Source organism: Chinchilla lanigera, unplaced genomic scaffold, assembly GCF_000276665.1.
Source record: "Chinchilla lanigera isolate Chin_1 unplaced genomic scaffold, ChiLan1.0 scaffold00018, whole genome shotgun sequence".
Classification (NCBI taxonomy): domain Eukaryota; kingdom Metazoa; phylum Chordata; class Mammalia; order Rodentia; family Chinchillidae; genus Chinchilla; species Chinchilla lanigera.
The window spans coordinates 15,769,303-15,775,302 of record NW_004955419.1 but is presented as its reverse complement, the minus strand read 5'-3'; the positions used below and the strand labels follow the sequence as shown (position 1 = coordinate 15,775,302).

The window sequence follows — 6,000 nt, the reverse complement described above, 5'->3', positions numbered from 1 at the left end:
CGCGTTTAAAGGGCTGCGGCTGTCACGTCGGCCGGGCCCGACCTGAAGAAACAGGCCTGTCCGAAGGAAGAGACGTGGACTCGGAAAGGGAGAGCCGGCCCCGGAGTCGGCGGGAGGAAGCCCCGCCCTGCGCCTCCCGCCGAACTTTTCGGCCCCGGCGCTGACTCAGTCCCCGGCGAGCCGCGGTCGGTCGGCCCGGGCGCCCCGGCGCGAAGGTCCGGAGCTGGGGCAGCCGAGGGAGGGAAAGCCGCTAGGCCCACGGAAAGTTAAGTGAACCGAGGTTTTTAAAGTTCCGGTGGAATTATTTGTGCCTATATGCGCTGTTAAGATTTTGTTTAAAAGTTCTTCTTAGTGACCCGTGGGATTTTTTTTTTCATTGATTTTATTGCTACACTTTTGACATACAAAATGATCACTTTCATCATAGGGAATTTGTACCTGTAAATAATATATCTTAATTGTTTTTTTCCCCCATACCGATGAATTTTATGCCTTCAGTTTGACAATTAAGTCATGAACCCTTGCAAAATGGAATCCAAGTTCAGGGATTGCGCAAGACATGCGGAGGGTGAGGAAGGTGGGGAGGGGAAGGAGATGAAGAAAGAATGTGTTATGGGGGTGTACCAACTCCTCAAGGAATATAATCATGTCCTGCAAACACTGATAAAAAAAAACACTATAAAAGCAAGGGATTTCACTGGGCATGGTGGCGCACGCCTGTAATTCCCAGCATTAGGAAGGCTGAGGCAGGACGATCATTGAGAGTTCAAAACCAGCCTGGGCTACAAAGTGAGCTCAAGGCCAGCCTGACCTATGTAGTGAGACCCTGACTCAAAAAGATAAAAAGAGAGATTTCATAATCACTGTACTTTAAGGTAGGGCTGTAACAAATTAGGTATGAGGTAAAGGATGCTTTTCTTTTTTATATAACAGAAAGAAATTAAGTTCCTAAGTAAACTGAAACTGGATTTATCCCTAAAAGCATAAATGTCTAAAGGCCTAACTAGAGTTTAATTGAGACAAATACAAGCTACTCAACACTAAAAACATTAAGTCTTTTCGTTTTGTTACAGAAATTTACACTATCTTTGTAAAGAAGGCAAATGATTCAGAACATCATAAAATTAAAAATCAAAAACTCCTTCCCGACCCCACCATCTCACTCTGCAGAAAAATTATGGAAAATAGAATCGAATATGCATCCTCCTTAACTTTTCTCTGCACATGTAAACGCAGCCCTCTAAACAATATGATGGGTTAGGGTTTCCTTATAGTTGTTCCCATTCCCAGGCTAGGGACGTAGCTCAGTGGTAAAGTGCTTAGCGGGCATAGGGAGGAGGGCAGTCCTGGGCACCAGGGAGAAAAAAATCAGTGATCAATATATAAATAAATAAATAACCTCTTTATCAAACAAAAAATCCGCTACCAACACCCTTTTTGTTAATGAGATAATAGTACATACCATAAACATGAATGTACTTAACAGTATGTACTATTTATATTTTGAGATGAGTTCTCTTAGTAATACAGTGTATGTACTGTTTGTTATTTTGAGCAGGTTTTCCCCATGTTAACCAGGGGGCCTCAGGACTTCTGGGCCCAAGTGATCCTCCTGCCTCGGCCACCTCGGTAGCTGAAAACTGCAGGTGTACCCCACACCACAGGACCCAGTTACTCTCTTGAAGCATGCTTCTGCTCTTTTGTTGGATGTTGCTTCCAAAATAACTATGCAGTCAACTATTTACAGACAGTACAGAAGTGTACAAGGTGAAATCTCATCATATGCACCATTCCATTATCCAACTCCTCAGAAATAATCCCTGTCAACAGTTTGGTACGTGCAGCTTTTCCTGTTGCTGTGACTATATGAAGTGGTTGCTCCAAACACTGATTAGGGAAACTGACTTTCCATAACTTCAAAAGCCATCCAAAATAAGTACACATTCTTTGTCTTTTTGAGACAGGGTCTCGCTCTGCAGTTCAGGCTGTCCTTGAGCTCACTTTGTAACCCAAGCTGGTCTCGAACTTGCAATGATCATTGGGCCTCCGCCTCCTGAGTGCTTGGATTACAGGTGTGTGCCACCACGCCCAGCTATAAGTACACATTCTAAGTAAAAAAAAAAAAAAAAATCCCAAAAACGTTAGGAGGCTAATCATGCCTAAGTTAACTAATCAAAAAAGCAGTAAGTTTAGCCAGGCGTGGCACATACCTGTAATCCAAGCATTCGAGGCTGAGATAGGATTGCTGTGAGTTCAAGGCCAGTCTGGACTACATAGGGAGATCCTGTCTCACAAAAAAAATAATTTGTTAGGCAATTTGTAACATTCAGACAAGACTAGTCAACAACTCCTTTGATCCGCAGATGTAGAAATTACAAGCTTTTATGTGTGCAAGTCATGTGTATGTGTGTACACAGATTTTTGTTTTGGTAAAAAGAGCCCCACTATGTATGTTATTATGTAACCTTGAACTTTACACCAAATCAAAAGATGCTCTCCCATATCATTAACAATAATAATAGCTAATACAATACTAATTGTGCCAAACACCATTCTAAATGTTTTACTTTGATAAATTTGTATAATCCTGTCAGCAATCTTAGAAAGTGGTAGGGTGTGTGTCTGTGTGTGTGTGTGTGTGTGTCTTTGGTGCTAGGGATGGAACCCAGGTTCTGCACCCTTTACCACTGAGCAGGCCCTCTACTACTGAGCTATATCCCAGCCCCAAAGTCTATATTCTTAACCACTGACTGGGATGTACAGAAATACTTCATTTTTTCAAATGTCTGCCTAACCATTTCCCCTGTTGGGCATTTAGGTTGTTTACAATGTTTTGCTGTTGCAAGCAATGCTACTATAAAACATTTGTATACATACATCATTTTGTAATCATATATTTCTATATGTAGATACAAAACTGTAAGGTGAAAAAAGATTTTTTTTCCCCAGTGCTGAGGATGAAACCCAAGGCCTTGCATGTGCTAGGCAAATACTATATATACTACTGATCTACATCTCCAGCCAGGATGTCTTTAACATCCCATTACACATACTAGTTCACAAGCAGCTTCTGATCACTACTGTTTAAAGCTCTAACATTTCTTAAAACTGCTTTTCCCTTCAAGCTCTGTATATCTTTTCTATTACGCAGGCTCATATTTGTATGAAGTACTTCAGTTAAGAATAGCAGCCTTGAGATAACTCCTGTCCAGAATCATTTAAATTTTCAAAAACATAAATAAGGGCTAGGGCTGTAGCTTAGTGGTACAGTGCTTGCCTAGCATGCCTGAGGCCCTGGGTTCAATGCCCAACACCACCAAAAAGGGGGGAGGACAGAAAACATAAAGAACTGGGGGGCAGGGGCAGGTGGGGGACCAGAGAAAAGGCTACTGAGAAACTAAAATAAATAACACAAAATCCAAGAACCAAGAAATTCTGTCTTTTGTTCCTTAGAAAACTCTCTCTCCCATTTAGTCCCTAGCCATGTTAAATGCATACATACTTCTAATAAGGGAAACCATCTTATTTCCAGAGATAAAGTAGAATATTAGAAAGTGCTCTTCTGGGATGGTGCATGGATGGTAGAAGTGCCATTAGACACTGAAAAAAAACACAGAAAAATTGTGAGATGAGACTAGAAGAACTCAAATGCTAAGCATTACTGTATTAAGGTATTTATAAAGTATGAAAAAAAGCTAGGCATGATGGCCCACACCTATAATCCCAGCACTCAGGAGGCTGAGGCAGGAGGATTGCTGCAAGTTCAAGTCTAGCCTGAACTACATAGCAAAACAGTGTCTCAAAAAGACCAAAAAAAGTATAAAATGTACCACTCCAGGGATCTTGAAATTATTTCACTGTTTATGATGCTAATCTGACATCAAGAAATAATAAAATGTTAGCTGTGTATGGTAGTGAATCCCTATAATCCCAGCGCTTGGGAGGCTGAAACAGGATTGCCAAGAGTCCAAGACCACCCTGGGCTACATGATGAGTTCAAGTCTAGCCTGAAATACATAGTGAGACCCTGTTTCAAAATAAATAAAATAAAAATATAAAATAAAATGTCTAGTATATAAGTATCAAAAACAAAGTAAGCCAGACACAACAGAGCATGTAGTAACTGTGTAGCTGCAGCTACTCAGGAGGATCACTTATACCTAGGAATATGAAGCCAGCCTGGACAGTTGAAGAGATCCTGTCCTTAAAAATAATAAAATATTGCCCAGGTGTTGTAGTACACACTTGTGGTACTGCAATGGCAATCAGAAACACTGAAATACACCCAAGATTTGGAGGCAGATTTATTTTTTTACCTGGATGTGCACTGATTGGCATCATTCCCAGGATATCAGGTCCTGATCCCTGGTGGTCTAGGGCTTAGATGGGATAAGCCAGCAGGAAGTACGGAGGCAGAATGGCTTGTCAATTGGGATCGATTTATACAATGTGCATCATAGTGACCAGCTGTGCATCACAGTGAGCGGCCATTTCTAAGAGACCAGAAGCAGCCAGAATTGGAACAGGAATTATTACCTGGGCAACTAAGAAACTGACGTATAGTGGCTGGGGGGGTGGGCATTTTCTGTTACAGTACCACCTTTTGTAGTACACACCTAGCTACTCAGAAGGCTGAGGAAGGAGAACTCCAAGTGTGAGGCCAGTCAGACCAATTCATTGAAACCAGGTAGACAGACAGACAGATAGGGCTGGGGCTGCACCTGAGTGATAGAGTGCTTGCCTAGCATGTGTGAGTGGCTGGCTGCAATCTTTAGTCATGCAAAAATTTAAATGAATGAACAATAAATTAATTAAAAATAAAGTGCTCTGGGTTTGATCCCCAGCCCCACAAAGAAATCATTACATATATTTTAAGTGTTTTCTTTATTGATTATAATGAACAACTTCAGGTGCCTAAAATGATTAACCTTCAATTATCTAGAAAATTAAATTATCTGAAATGATTTAATTGCCTAAAGAGTTCCAGACTGGCCAAAATTGCATATAAATTAGTCTCATATGGTTTTGCTTCCTCAAAAAGTCAGGGACTAAATCCAACTTGCCCACAAAGTTCACATGTAAGCTCTTCACCTCTATTTTTCTTATTCCATTTATTTATTTATTTATTTTTTTTTTTTTTTGGTTTTTTTCCGGTACCGGGAACCGAACTCACGACCTTGCACTTGCCAGGCAGGCGCTTTTGCCGCTGAGCTAAATCCACAGCCCCTATTTATTAAAACATATATTTCACTACCCTTAAAAACATGTTATGGCTCAAAACATTCCACTTCAGAAACTGCCACTCACAAACACCAGTGTCTGTGATACAAAAACCATCCACTCTCTCACTCTAATCCTTGTGACTTTAGAATCCTTTTTAAGATTCTTGTCATCTCAAATGTTGCTGCCGCTTTCTGGCCCATGTGTCCCCCACTTGATATTACTTGCTCTGATCTTAGCTTAAACCCAAGAGATAGCAATGAATTCTTTGTAGAGCACCCTCAATTTCTTTCCCTTGTTTTATTGTACTCCAGACATTGTCAATCAATTCCCAATCTGGACAAGTCCATTTTCTCTTTCCTCCCAAATATTACTGGACACAAGGCAAAACCTGAGCTGGTGTAATATAAAACTAACCAGAAGATAACAATATGTAGTATAACAACCACTGTTAATTCCTATCACTTTGTTCTGAAACCCTATATCATTTTTATTGTTTTGCTTTGTTTTGTTTTTGTCTATGGTGTTGGTATTTTGCTGTTGTGCTTATTATTATTCTCTTTAAAATAAAAAAGAAAAAGACTTAGACACTCAGTTCAATCCCTGGTAATGGAAAAAAGAAAAAAGAAAGGTTTGAGCCCCACCTTAGCACTATTAAGAGGTGGTGGAACCCTTAGGAGGTAGGGCCTAGTGGGAGGTCTTACGTCATTGGGGGCGTTACCTTGAAGGGGATGCTCGCTCTCCTTTCCCTCCCCCTCCCTCCTCCAGCCACCAGGAGGT

At 40.9% G+C, this 6,000-nt stretch overlaps 2 protein-coding genes across 2 annotated transcripts in view; one reads left to right on the top strand and one right to left on the bottom strand.

Moving 5' to 3' along the window:
- Positions 1–95, bottom strand: part of Kiaa0368 (KIAA0368 ortholog) — a gene marked incomplete in the record, with an annotated part of 110,894 nt that extends 110,799 nt beyond the window's left edge. Inside the window, 1 exon segment of the mRNA XM_013513203.1 lies at positions 1–95.
- Positions 96–202: 107 nt separating this feature from the next.
- Positions 203–6,000, top strand: part of Znf483 (zinc finger protein 483) — a 33,733-nt gene continuing 27,935 nt past the window's right edge. Inside the window, exon 1 of the mRNA XM_013513204.1 lies at positions 203–568. The gene's annotated coding sequence lies outside the window, so the exon portion shown is untranslated. The remainder of the gene's footprint in view (positions 569–6,000) is intronic.